This window comes from Lutra lutra, chromosome 1 (assembly GCF_902655055.1).
Source record: "Lutra lutra chromosome 1, mLutLut1.2, whole genome shotgun sequence".
Lineage (NCBI taxonomy): Eukaryota > Metazoa > Chordata > Mammalia > Carnivora > Mustelidae > Lutra > Lutra lutra.
This window is the reverse complement of record NC_062278.1, coordinates 968,791-983,358: the sequence shown is the minus strand read 5'-3', so window position 1 is coordinate 983,358 and position 14,568 is coordinate 968,791.

The window sequence follows — 14,568 nt, the reverse complement described above, 5'->3', positions numbered from 1 at the left end:
TCCAGGATGGCCGAGGGTGGCCCTGGGGACGCACTCAACACCCAGAGGAGCCGGCCCCACTTGCTCTAGTCTGGATGACCGGCGTGCTCCTGAGGGGGGCAACACTCGGCCCTGCTCCACACACCCTCCCACGTAACCTGGGACGGACGCCATGGGTTCATACTGGCCCTGCACAGGAGTAGGCGTGGCTTTCCCCATCCCTGTGGGGACAGGGAGACTGGGGCTCCCGGCCAGCCTGGGCCTGGGCGGCAGAGCCAGAGGAGGCTATGGGTCCCTAGTGCCCCTGCCACTGCCGACCCCTGCCCTGGGCGGGGATGGGGGGTGGGGTGCTTCCTGACACCTGGTCCCCTCTTGGAACCGAACCACACAGACCGTCCACACACCGGCGTGAATCACGCGGTCACGCCCCGAGGCGGGAACTGTCGGGGGCCTCACACGTGAGCTCTGTTACGCAACTTCTCCCAGAAGCAGGTCACGCGGAGGGGACAGCTTCTCCACAACTCGGGAAATAAATACATTTGCTTTGTAAAACCGCTCAGGGCAGGGGGGTGCCCGGCGGCTTAAAGAGGAAAAAGAAGCTTAAGCCGGATCCTTTGGTTTCCAGTGACAGCAGCAGGAAGCGGGATGCCTTAAGTTTCCAGGACAGAAGGTTTTAATCCAAAGCCCTCCCCACTTGCGCACATAAACTCCCGGAGAGGATCAGCCCCTTCATCCCCGTCAAAACCACCCGGAGATTTATTCCTCCGTGAACATTTTAATGCCGAGTTTTGCCCCAAAGTGAGTGTCGTTCGTTATCACAAGTAGCACAGTCTGGCAGGACAGCGGGCTGCGGGGGAGGGGAGCCCCCGCCCTGGAGGGTGTCACAGAAGTCACACAGCTGCTAATCCCGGGGCTTATGGGGACCCGTCCTCCCTTCAGGCTTATTAGGGTTCTGCCTCCTGGGGCTGTAGGGGCACAGCAGACGGTGTGGGGCCCGGATCGCCGTCCTCGAGTTCTAAGTCAAATGCAGCAGAGCGCCAGCCACAGCCGGGCCATGCCCTGGGCACGGCAGAAGGAGGTGTGAGGAGAGGTCCTGGCGGCAGGACCGGGGACTGAAGCAGCAGCCTATCCAGGGACACCAGCCCGACTTCATGGATGTGAACATTTGACGTGAACCTCTGACGTCCCCTCTGAGCTTCTGGGGACCGTGAGCCCATCGTGGGTGGGAAGCCAGCACTCCCCTGCATGCCCACTACAGGGGTGCTGTGGGGTGCTGGCTGGGTGCACTCTCACTCCCACGACCTCACTCAAGGCTCTGGTCCAAGCAGAATGGGTGCGGGTCTCCCCCATCATGGGCATGCAGCAGGTTCTAGAAGAACGCATGGGCAGGAGGCACCATGGGGAGTTGGGGAGAACACCGTCGGCCACGTCACTACGAGCTCAGTGTTCTCGACGATCAGGTGGTGGTGAGTGCAGGTTTGTAGGTCGGACACGGTTGAACGCTGGCAGGTCCCCACGGCTCAGCCTCACCAGACGGCAGCCTTTATCACGTGGGCCAGGCACTAATGACGGCCCCCACCGGCCCCCCGGGACAGCGGCCATCCCCTCCATCCCCCCCATCTCCCTCCATCTCCCTCCATCTCCCTCTGTGCTGCAGGCTGGGTCCGCCTCCCAAGCTCCCACATGAGAACCCACGGACACGGCCCATGCAACTTGGCCAATCACATTTCGTTCTCTGCTGTTTTCAATTTTCCTCTCAATATTTTATGTATGCTTTTAATCCTTTAAAATTAAAAAAAAAACACCTTAATTTGATGAACGGTCTTGAAACATTTTTGATCACCCACACACCAGTAAAAAGGATCTGAGCAAATTCCCCCAAATATATGTCATCTATTTAATTAAAAATACGTATGCGTGATCCACTGCACTAAGATGTTAAATATTAAATATACTACAAACATGTGGAAATGAGAAAGAAGAGATAAAATGAAATAAACAACACTTCAGAATGTTCACTTATTCTTAAAGATCATCTAGCCCTCAACTGAACGTGACGAGTAATTCAGAACCAACCACTGTAATGGTATTGGGGGCGGCCGTGGGAATGCCCACGCTCTGTAGCTTCCAGCCCCTTGGTCTGGAGCCCAGAGCCCCTCGACCCACAGCTCGGGTCCAGACGTGGCTGCCACAGCAGAAGAGATCACTCCGAAAGGCTCTGTGAACGTGCTGTAAGGAGGGCACCCTCAGCCGCGCTCCCCAGTCATGACCTTGTCTGCGATGGCCCCAGCTACACACAAGCTTGCGCAGACCCCGTCCTCCCCGGGCTGCATTTGCGCATCTTCAACAAATGGGCTCAACGCTCACTGAGACTTTTGACCTGGAAGTCCTTTTTCTAACAGAGTAGGGAGGGCGCCTGGGTGGCTCAGTGGGTTAACAGAGTAGGGAAAAAAGGTTTCCGCGTGTTAGGCACGAGCGGATAGGAAAGCTGCCCTAGGTGACAGATTGGACAGGTTCTGGTGACAAAGTCATAGGACATTAAATCAAGTACGGGTTTTCAGGGCACCTCACTGGCTCCTTTCAAAGGACAGGTGTTTTCTCACTGATCCCTGAAAGCATCACTTCCACCCGGACGGGACGGGTTACATAAGCCTTTTGCTTCTTCTTTTTTTTTTTTTTAAAGATTTTATTTATTTATTTGACAGAGAGAGATCACAAGTAGACAGAGAGGCAGGCAGAGAGAGAGAGAGAGGAGGAAGCAGGCTCCCCTGCTGAGAAGAGAGCCCGATGCGGGGCTCGATCCCAGGACCCTGAGATCATGACCTGAGCCGAAGGCAGCGGCTTAACCCACTGAGCCACCCAGGCGCCCCAGCCTTTTGCTTCTTGTTAAAAACACCGGCTAGCCCTCCACCACCAGGCCCGAGTAGAAGAGCGTGACCGTTAGCCTACTTTCCCTCCTGACGCGGCCCGTGAGCAGCTTGCGAGAGCAGGTCAGACTCAGCTCCGACACCTTCCCGTCCCCGCCTTGGGCTCCTGTCACTGATGCTACCTTCTGGTTGTGAGGTCATGTGTGTGTGCGTGGGTGTGTGCGTGGGTGTGCGTGCATCTGTGCTGTGTGTGTGTGCCGGTGTGCATGGATTATGTGGACACGTGTGCCTTGGTGTTGTGTGTGCGTTCATGACGCATCTGTGCACTTGGGTGTGCTCAGGTGTACAACTTTCACAGCAGGTGTCCACTTTGTGAGGGTTGGTTTGCTAAAATGAACCATCATCTGTAACCACACTGTTGGGCACAGGTGGCCTGGGTTGTGGCCCCCCCAGATCAAGGAGTCCCCTCCAACCTCTCAGGCCCTACTCTGCCTCTCCGTGTAGAACAAGAAGCCTCATGGCCAAAGTGTTGTTTCCACCCAGATCCCACACACCACCCTTGTAGACCACACCCCGCGTCTCTGGGCTCTGGGATGGCCTGCCAGTCTTCCTAGGACAGCTGCTAAGACCTGGTGGGCCTCCCCAGAGCAGACCCAGTGACCAGCGTGGGTCCCAGGTATAAGGCAGGCAAAGGGGTGGCTCTCTTTCCAAATGTGGTGAACAGGGCTTGGCTAGGAGGCCTGGGTCATCCACCCGAGGGGGGAACAGAGTAGGGGAGGGGACAAGAAGGGAGTTGGGAGGCTCAAGGCTGTCATGGGCCTGCCACCATAAATTCCAGTGTGCCCAGATAGATGCAGGGAGCAGGGCTCAGTTGTGTAAAATAGAAGGGGTTCCCCTCTATTGGGCCAAGCCTGTAGGGTACTACTCCCTTGCCTGGGAGTGTCAGGGACAGCCCCCGGTGTGTGGGTGCAGGGCAAGGGCCTTGCTGTCCACCCTCGAAGCACAGAAGTCCCACCTGTCTCCATCCCCAGGGGCGTCGTGCCTAGTGCAACCCCGAGGCCGGCTCGCCTGCCCTCCTAAGGCTCGGTCACGCAGCATCTGTGGAGAGAAGTCCAGAGTTTCTCCCACACCCCAGGGAGCATTTTGGGGTGTCCCCTAGTGCCCACACATCACATGGAGGCTTGCATCTCCTCTCTTTGTCCCACCTGACCATCACTGTCCCCAATGAGCCACTAGACTACTGTTTGATGCCTGGTGGCTTTGACCCGGCTCATGCCACATTTCGGTCCCTGCTGTTCCTATTTCCTCCCTCGGGGCTGCTGCGCCCAGAGTCATCAGGGACGCTCCCCGTCCGTTGATCTAGGGACACTCATGCTCCCGGCAGAGGGATAGCTCTGCGGGCATCGGCTCTCGCTCAGCAGTGGTCTTTTCCCGGACAGCGACGGCGTCATTCTCTGCTCCCTGGCGTCTGCGGATGCTACCTACCACTGCCCAGACTCAGGCACATCCTCTGTCCTGTCTGCTTCCAGGCCCCTCTCCTTTGTGAGGATCCCGTGTTTGGGTTTTGCTTGAGCCTCAGCATCTTCGGTCGTTTTTGTCATGGGCTGGGTCAGGTCCCCAAATCCACACGCTGAGGCTCTGACCCCCAGTACATCAGGAGGTGGCAGTATGGGGGGGACAGCGTCTTTAATACGAGGTGATCAAGGTAAAACGAGGCCATCGCGTGCCCTGATCCAGCAGGACAGGTGTCCTCCTGAGAGGAGGAGAGGACATACCCCCGAGCGCACATGGGGAGAGACGGCGTCCGCACGCCCAGGAGAGAGGCCTCGGGAGCAGCCCGCCCTGCGAGGTCGCCCCACAACCTGTGGGACCTTGTGCTGGTAGCCCAAGCAAACTCATGTTCTGGAAAGTTCCTCCTCGTTGTCTCTGAGCATTGCCTCTTATTCTCCCCTCGAGGCCTACGTCGGATCATCTTTCTACTTGTCATCGCTTTTGATGGCCCATGATTTAAACAATCTTTAATTTTTGCCCGCTGCTATCTGGGTAACACTCCCTTGTCGGTTCCACTCACTGACTGCTGTTCCCACTCTCCCTCATCTGTTCCTAGCCCTCCCCCCAAGTTCCTAATTCCTGCGACAGTCTTCATTCCTGCTGTTTCTAAATTACTTCTTTAAAATTTTTGCTTATTCATTCTTTGTGTTGCCTTTGATCTTATTCTCACTTACCTCTCGTTCTTGGGGACACAACTCCTGTTGTTTCTTGCTGGAACTACTCTCAGTGTCAGCTCATCTTCTAGTTTCGAGACGTGTCCTCACAGGAAAGCACGCATTTTTTTTCTCCTTCCTAGGCACCAGGGAGTCCAGTCACACGACACAACTTTTATTGTAATTTTTAGCCGGAAACACACACCCCAATAGCGAGTAGACGCTCATACCTCACACAGTCCCATGTCATACGCCCAGCGTTTCTGTTTCTTCTGTGAGCCTTTTCCTTTTGATCTCCAGGAAGACAGAAAACGTCCTTTCTCATTTCTGGGGGCAGCGGGTAGGGCTTCTCTCCGTCTGTCTCATGGAGGCGGTGGCCCTTCAGGCTCCCCGCCGAAGTGGGAGGCCGTAGCCCCAGTGAACGCAGGCCTGTGGCCCCGTCTCTTGTCCAAGCTATGCATGGACCTGTCGCCACCCCTGTCTTCTGCCCCTTGTTTCCTGAGGGCTGACCCAGCCTCAGCTCCCGCGACTTCCCGGGCTTTCACTTCTCATTTATTTTGGACACTGGGAAGTTCTCCTTCCTTTTTTGAACAAGGCTGCATAGTTAAAATTGTATGATTATTGTTGTCTGTTCTTAGCCCACTTGCCCTAGAAAGTAGAGCCTGAGGCAAAGGCTTACGCGCTAACGTTTTTCCTGGGGACTGCAGTCTCAGGGGAGAGAACCCCGGACGGGAAGGCAGGACAGCAGAGATCGGAGAGGGCACTGCACACACCCGGCCGACCCTCCGTCTTCGGGGAGACTCCGTGCCGCTCCCAGAACTCAGTCCCGTCTGCGTGGGGCCAAGAGGAGGACAGCACCGATCTGCCCGGTCCTGGGCTCACGCAGGTCCTCAAGCTCACACTTGCAGGTTTGCACATGCAGAAAAGATGACATAACTCAGGCATCTCATCCTTCAGAGGCCAAGACAGAGCCCCAAGGAAGCCGGCAAGAGGCCTCCCTCGTGACCTTGAGGAAAGGCTCTGCGGGTATCAGCTCATAGCATGCAGCCCTGGAAACGGCCACCCCGGCGGACTTGCAGGGTCTGTGGTGGCTGTGGGGTGGGGCAGGTGCTGCCAGCCGGGCGACCTGATGAGACCCACGAGGGTGTCCATCCCGAGGCACCTGGGCACATTCCGCCCGAGGACGGAGGCCCCGACTTCACTCCTGAGAGGGCAGTGCCATCATCCCTCACGGTGCTGTCTAGCTGCCATCGACTCAAAGCTTGGCTCTTCTGGTTGGTTTGTCCCACGGCTGCCTTGCCTCTGATGGGCCACGGTTGCTGCAACTATCCCCTTAGAGTTTGTCACTTGCATGGACACCAAAGTGTCCCAGTGAACATGCCAGTTCCAGATGTCTCCCTCCTATCCCCAGCGAGACTGAGCAAGCCTAGCCCTTCATGGATTGGGGGCTGATTACCTGGCAGTACAGTAAGTCGGCTTTCTACGTGCTCGGCCACAGGTCTGGGCAGCCTCAAGTGGCCGAATGTAGTCGTGACTTCCAGTGTGCAGAGACATTCCCCAGCCAGGGAACCGGGACGCCCCACCCCGCAGAGCCGGCGTCTGCAGCGACAGGAAGCACCAATTGCACAGGGGCTCTCGGGGACACCGGCGACCGGGCACACCTGCTCTGTTCTGTGGTTCCTGGGGCTTGTATTCAAGGTACTGGGGGCCCAGGGCCGCTCACGGACCATCACATCAGCACAGACCCTGCGTCCCGGTGACAGTGATTGAGTCCTGCGGGGTCTGGCCCAGGGTGGGCACCTCAGCTCAGACATTAACACGCCTTCCCACCATTCTTACCAGGTCGCCGCCTCTGGGTGACGGGGCCAGGGTCACAGCCGAGAGCCCGGGGCCATGTGCCGGTGTTCACACCTTCCTCATAAGTAGTAGGTCTCTTGGTATAAAACAACGTGGTGTGGAATCCTGTCTGCATCATCTCGTACACCACTTCAAAATGTAGCGGCTCCAAACCACGATTGGTAACGGTCTCACCATTCGGGGGGGTGGTGGGCCCAGCGTGGCCCTCATGGGGTTGCCGGCATGTGGTGGCTGAGGCTGGCACCATCCAAGCCCTGTGCCTGGGCCGGAATGGCTGTGAGCTGGGGCTGTGGACGCAGCTTTCTCTGCTCGGTCCCCACACAGGGCTAGCTTGGGGCTCCTTGCCACAAGGCTGTCCGCAATGGCCAGACTTCCTATGTGTTGGCTGGCCTCCCCGAGAGCAAGCATTCCACAAGAGAAGACCTGGCAGCCACTGGAGGTCTGGCCCCAGAGACAAGCACAACATCCCCTCTGTCTGTTTCGGTGGTCAAAGTGGCCACCTAGTTTTGAGGATAAGAAGCACGGATGTCACCTTTTCAAAGAACTCACAGCCGTCTTTACCTTCCCCGGACAGCACGCCCATGGATCGGGAGCTCTCTGGGCCCCAGGGTGCTGGAGGACAGGGGAGGCAAGCCCGTGCTAAAGGATCTACCAGTTTCTGTAGGGATGAATAGCTTTCTCTTCTTCCAAGGTGGAAGGGCTTGGAGGTCCCTGGTTTGCCCCACAGCTCTTGGCCGACGCCTTCCATCCACGCTTGTCCTCAGGCTGCTGGGAAGATGCTCAGGGAACCGGAGGGGCATCCTCTCCCCCAAGGCGTGTGGCATCCCAGGCAGTCCGGTCCTGCGGGCATGCCTGCTCCCGCCTGCCTCCTGCCTTCAGGGGTCTGGAAGGGAGGAGGCAGCACTGGCCCAGGTCACGTGGTGGGGATGAGTGCCCCACTCAACCTGAGGTCTCTTACTGTGTCACACGTAGGGACGACTCCTGTGGGGGCTGGCTGTTAATGAAGTGTCAGTGTCCCTCTTGTCCCCCGTCCTGGCCCCAGGGAGTGATTGTCATGGAGCTCTGCCCTGCTGGGTGGAGGGTGGAGAGGCGGGGGGACCTCTTGCTCCCAACAGTGTCCTCCTGAAGAGGCAGAGCCTCCGAGGGCTTCTACCCACCCTGACGCTTTCCCCACGTGGACAGGGGCTGTGAGGACAGCCATCTGCTTTTAGTTTGGGCCACTGTCTTCAGAGAGTGTGTGTGTGTGTGTGTGCGAGAGTCTGTGTGTGCATGTGCATATATGTGCAAATGTGTATGTTGTGTGTGCATACATGTGCATGTGTGGTCGTGTGAGCGCGTGTGCTTTATATGTATTGTGCGCATACACGTGTGTGTATACATGTGTTTGCACCGTCTGTGTATGCGTGGTTCTGTGTGCACGTGTGTTTTTGTATGTATCGTGCACGTGTGTGTACATGTGTGTATATGCATACATGTGCGCGCGTGGTCGCATGTATTTATATGTATTGTGAGTGTCCGTGTGTATGTGTGCATACATGTGTATGCGTATGTCTCTGTATGTGTGGTTGTGTGTGCACGTGTGCTTTTGTGTGTGACATGTGTTGCTGTGTACATGTGCACACATGTGTGTGCATGCGTGTGCATGCGTGGTCACACGTGTTAATATGTATTGTGTGTGTCATGTGTATATGTGCATACATGAGTATGCGTATGTCTCTGTATGTGTGTGGCATGTAAATGTGTGGTTGTGTGCGCACACGTGTTTTTGTGTGTATCGTGCATGTCTGTATACGTGCACACATGTGTGCGTGTGTGTGTGTTTGGTTTGGGGGGGGCTGTGCACTTCTTCCCTCAGCTCAGCGGCCCCGTGCAGCAGCGTGCTGCAGTGTAAGGCACTTTGCGAACACACTGCCAACTCCTCCTGGCTTCACCCAGATGGCCACCTCCACGTCCTCCCCTACAGAATGTCACTGCGGGGAGAAGGGGGCCCGCTGGCATTACACACGGTGGCAGTTTGTTTCGCACTTGAGTTTGTCGTATTCTTCGTGCAACCAAGCACCTTTAGTTCGCGTTTGGGGAGGTTCAGCCACTGTGGGACTCGGCCGGTCCGACAGCCCAGGGCGGACAACGGGGTGGACCCGCGGCTTCTCCACTGGGGTTCTGTGCCGTGGGCGCGACCCACTCTTAAGCTCAGCATGGCGTCATGGCGGCTCCGTGTCCCAGGGCAGAGGGACAGAGAATGACGACGACAACACCTTGCATGCCTGGCCCTCGTCGCTGTACAGTCTCCACCACTGAGACCCACCGTCTCTCCAGCCCGGCTCTGAGCAGTTCGCAAGCCCTTGATACAAGGTTCCCAGCAGTGTGGCAAGTGTAACCGGCTCCTTCTAGGGCCTTCTGGACAAAGACGGATGGGGCTGGCTCTGTGGCTCTGTGGGTGAGGGAAGGTGCCATTGGCACCGCTGGTGCTGGGGGGCGAGGCAGCGCTGCGGCCATCCTCTTGGACTTGCTCCTGCCCTGGGCAGCGGCTGGCACTGGACATGGGAAGGTCCGAGCAGAGACACCTCCCCCTCCACCCTCGGTGGCTGAGCAGGAACTGGCAACAGAGATGCGGGGGAGGGACCATCTGTCTCTGAGGGACCTGGGTCGCCAAGCATGTCACACAGGAGGGACTGACCTCGGTCTGGTCTGGACATTGGGTCTGGGAAGGAAGGAAGCTGCATGTATAACATCCTGAGGTGCTCCTGCTCCCATTTTGCTCACGCTGCCTAGTGTAAGGCCCCCGGCTCCCCTTCTTGGCACGGGCGTGGGGTGTGGCAGGTGCTGCGCCCAGAGCTTGACCATTTGCTTTGTTGCCTTTGTTCCTGGGTCTGCAAACTCCTCAGCTCCCCACCTGCCCAGGGGGGTAGCATGTGGTGGGGGGGCTGCCCCGAGGTGGAAGGGGTCATTGGAGAGGGGCCACGGACAGCCCTCAGAGAGCCCCACAATTTACATTTTAATGGCTTCTCAACATGTACATTCTTGAATTTCCCCTTAAGGTTCTCAACAGAGGTCTTTGCGAGCAGCGGACTCGACCACTGAAGCAGAAAGACCCTGCGGTTGTCCAAGGGTGCCACGGAGGAAGCCCCAAGAGAACCTGGGTCCTAAGGAGATGAGGTCTGAGAAGGGCTGGGCCGCGCCTGCCCTCCCACTCGTGCCACTGCATGAATGTTCTATGTGTGCAAATCCGTCTCCACTGCCGTTAATCCAAGGTTATTTATGTCAACAGGAAACTTGCCCATGACCCTCACAGAAACACAGCCTCTGCTGAAGTCCACTGAGGAGAGTTCGGCCCACGTGGCAAAGCCAGGCGCCCACAGCACCCCGGCACCCAGCCACGCAGCCTGGTCCAGCCACGCGGCCCAGTCCAGCCACGCAGCCCGGAGGCTCCCGCGTCAGCTCAGGGCTTTGGAAGCTCTGCTTCACCTTTCCGGCCTCTTCCTGCTGGCGGAGTGGGTGTGTGGGGCGGGGAGGTGGGGTGTCCGTGGAACACAGACAGTTCTCACTCTAGAGCCTTCTGTGGAGGCACCGTGGGAAGAGGTGGGATTTCTGCCGCCACTCTCACTGGGAGAAGTCTTCCTGAAGTAGAAGGGCTCGCGCGCTCCCGTGAGAGAAGGAAGAAGGCCATACCTGTCTCCCTCACAGAAAACACTAGAGACCTTGCAGACGAAAAGGTGTATATGTGCAGTGCTCTGCTGGCCGTGTGCGGGGGGCCTGGGTCCCAGAGACCCAGCCAGGAGCCCACGCAAGGAGCAGCCTGTCTCTCTCTCTTTCTCTCCCTCTCTGTCTCCTTCCCTTTCTTGTCTCTCCTTCTCTGTTTCACCTCCATCCATCCCTCTGGCTCTCCCTTCCCATCTCTCTCTGTCTGCCTCTCTCTGTCTCTCTTTGGCTCTGGTTCTCTGGCTTGGGCCCCGTCCCCCTCTCTGGCTTGGGCCCCGGCTCTCTTTCTGGCTTGGGCCCTGGCTCTCTCCCAGCTGGCAGTGGTGCATCGGCCCCGGAGCCTGCGGTCTGAACTGGGAGATGCACTCAAGGGCGGGTGACTCACTTGCTGTTTCATGAGAAGGGCCGAGAGGACATAGGCCACCGACTCCAGTCCCCCGGGGTGATAACACACTGCACGAATCCCGGGCCCCATCCACCAGCAGGCCATGGGGTACAACCATGCTTGTTACAGGCTAAAAGCAGGGAGCCCCCCAGGAAAGCTGGTGTTCTGGCAGGTGGAAGCAGGGCTTCTGCTCACCCCCAGCCTGTTTATCTTCCGGGCACAGAGCCATGGCTGCCACGCGGGCTGAGCCCAACTTCCCAGCATGGGGATGACGTTCTGTGTCTACCATAAGGACAGGGTTTGCTCTCCCCCAGCCCCTCATCCCCACAGGGCAGTCTGCTGGCTGTTGTCAGGGTGTGCCCGGCTGGAAGGTGACCCAGCCTCAGGGGAACGCTGCAGTGGGGCAGCGTGGGGTTCCCGGAGAGGCTCCGACCCAGGGTAGCTGTGGAGTGCGGGTCAGCTTGCCAGCCCCGAAGGAGAGAGCGTTGGTGAGTCCCCGCGGGCTGCAGCCCTGTTAACATGCATGCTTCTCTCCCTCTCTCCTTCCCACACGTCTGTCTTGGACGCTCCACGCACGCTCACCTCTCCCGGAACACATTCCCAGCTTCACCATCATCCAGGCAGGGCCCCTCCGAAGGCTGGTTGGCTAAAGCTTTGCCTCCACGCTGGTGCAACCCCACCTCCTCCCACCCTCACCCCCAGTCACGGGCCAAGGACATGGCCAGTGACCCGTTAGGAGCGGCTCCTTCAGCAAGCGGACACAAGAGGAGCCCTGTGATTGCCTCTCCTAGTGAAATAGCCATCAGGTGCTTCAGCCACCAGGCGGGAAAGGCCAGGTGCAGAGCCAGGTGACCCCACGTCACAGGGGAGGAACCTACATCTGCAGGCGTGGGCGTACTTCCCTGGCCGGGGCAGCTGCTGCCTGGACTGGTTTACTTGCTTTCCAGTTTTCACTCCGTCGCTGTGGCTGTCACAGAATCTCTGAGCTCAGCTGACCCAGCCCCGTACCCCCGGGGCCGTGCTTTCTGACAAGGAAGGGGCAGCCCTGGGGGCCAGCCCCCGGGGGTGCGGGCCTGCCTCAGCGTTTTGTGAAGGGGGTTTTAGCAGCAACGCTGGTTCTCTAGGCTGCCGACTTGTCACCAGGTAAACTGCGTCCTTGTGTTTTAGGCTGCGCGCAAGGGGTGGCTGAGATGACAATGTGAGTTCTCCTTGCAAGAAAGCAGGCCCAGGGTGGAGGCCAAGTCTCCCAGAAGGCCCGCACGCCCCACCCTCCACACCAGACTCAGGTGCAGGGCTCCAGACCTCTCTCCGGAGCAGGGGAGGGGGCCTCTGTAGCTGCGGGTGCCGGGTGCCACGCGCGGTCACACCCGGAAGACCCAGACACAGTCGGCCACTGGGCCTGCGTTCTGTGTAGCTCTGTTCGCGGCCCTGTTAGCTCCCCCACCCCCCATGCTCCGGCCTGAGATAGCAAGGCCAGCCCCGACTCTGCTGGTGGGGATGTGTGTGACAGTCAGGAGGGCCGGGCCCTCAGAGGCTTCCCAGGGCTTGATCTGACATCACTCCAGGCCGATGGTAATTACAAGGCTCCTTGTCTCCCTGCTCCCTGCATTTCCCAACAAGACACCATGGGTTTATTTATAAATGCGGGCCCCTGGGTGCACTTCTCACGGGAAGGGCCGCAGTGACAGCGGCTGGGAGGGTGGTGAGCGGCATATGCACAGAGGGGGGAGTGCAGGGTGCACAGTGTGTGTGGAATTTGGGGCCGGCAGGTCCTGCTTCGGCGGCGGGCGGCGGGGGAGCAGGCCGGCTCCGGCTGGCCCAGCTGTGGGGCTCTGCTGTTTGGCTCTCAGAGACCTGCTGACATATGACAACACGCCGGCAGACGTGGATTGTCTTGTGTGTGAAGGGCGGGGGCTCGAGAGGAGCTGCTTTCTTCCTCCCAGGGCTGGCAGGAACTGGAAATAATTGAAAGTTGTTAGGGTCCAACATGCTGTCCCGAAAACACTATCATTAATTCCCTAATCACTAACTGTGTCTTTCAGGAGGCAACGAAGGCAGCTGAGGGGACGAGAGCCCCTGGAGAGGCTGGGGAAGTGGGAGGCTGGCAGCCTGTAATCTCAGGGGTAGACTGGGGCGCTCTGCCTGTGCTCCCCCCACCACTGCACACTCTGGCCTTAGGAGTGGGGACCCTGGGTCTCTGCCCACAGAGTCAAGGTGAGGGGACCAGCTAGAGCCACATAGTCAGGACGTGGTAAGTCCTTGCAGCCCTGGTCTCTGGGTGCACGTCCTGCGGGGTGCTCTTGCTCACTTCCCAGCGCCATGCTCCACACCCCCCACCCCCCACCGACCGTGAGACCCAGCCAGGGCCTCCCCTCCGCCCCTCTGCATCGCCCTTCCTACCCACAGAGCTGTCCTCCCGGAGCACATGGTTAAGCATGTCTCTCTGCTCCAAGTGACAGCAGCTATCCATACTGCTGGGGGGCCCTTGCCTCTGTGACCTCCTTCTTTGGAAAGGCTCATGACCCAGATGCTGTTTGTGTTCTTGCTGTCCCCAGTGCTACTGCCCTTCTAGGTGGACCCCACCCACAGTCCCTCAACCTGAAGTCGGGCCCTTTCTTTTTAAAAGGCTGTTTTAGAATACACAAGTGACATGTGAAGACAAATGAGGCACAGATCTTCCTGACCGTCCCCCCCCCCCCCCGTGCCATGCCTGCATGGACTGCTGCCCTGTGTCTGAGTGTCACCGAGCCTTGCCTGTCTCTGAATGCCTGAGGGGTCCATTGTGTACTGGGGTGAAGATCCTACAAAAAGAAGTGGTCATATGTGGGTGGGCTTCCAGTGGCCCACGAAGGAGTAGGGTTCACAGAGGAGAAGCCGGAGGAATGCCTCTTGCCTCAGCCTAGGGGCAAACGGTACCAATAGGGGCGCTCAGTGTCCCAGCTGCATTCCCAGGCCCATCCCAGTGTCTGTCCTGGCAGCCAACTAACCCCTCCTGGTGCTAAGGAGGCCGAAGAAGGCGAAGCGAGGCCGAGTTCCCTCCCGTGGCTTCCGGAGGGGTGCGAGGTAGTGAGTCCTGGGACCCCTGAAGGCCTGGCTGCCCCATGGGTCACTCCTGTGCCGTTGGAGGTCACCGTGCTGTCTGGTGCCATGTGATGCCACACTGGAAGAAACGATCTTTGCTAAGAATAGGCCCCAAATGCACAGAAGACACACAAGGGTTCAGTCCCTCCAAAGTCACCCTAAATACAAACAAAGCCGAAGGAAGGCCAGGAGGTATGGAAGAAAGGATAATAAAACAGAAACAGGCAAGGCCTTGTGTCCCCTGAGGACAGCCCAGTAGCTCTTCAGGCGGTCTTGGTCACCTTCCCGGGTCACCTGCGGGCAGGTGTGCTGACCCAAGCACCTGCGAACGTTGGCGCAGAAGTGCAGCGGCTCCCGGGCGTCCGGACCCACAGACTAGCAGCGGCTTCCACGGCGGGCAGGAACGCCGGGGCACCTGCTGAGGAGCCCGGAAGATGCTGGGCCGGCTCGCCCCGCGGCGGGGTGACCTGGGCTGGGCCGGCGGCCCGAGAGGGGC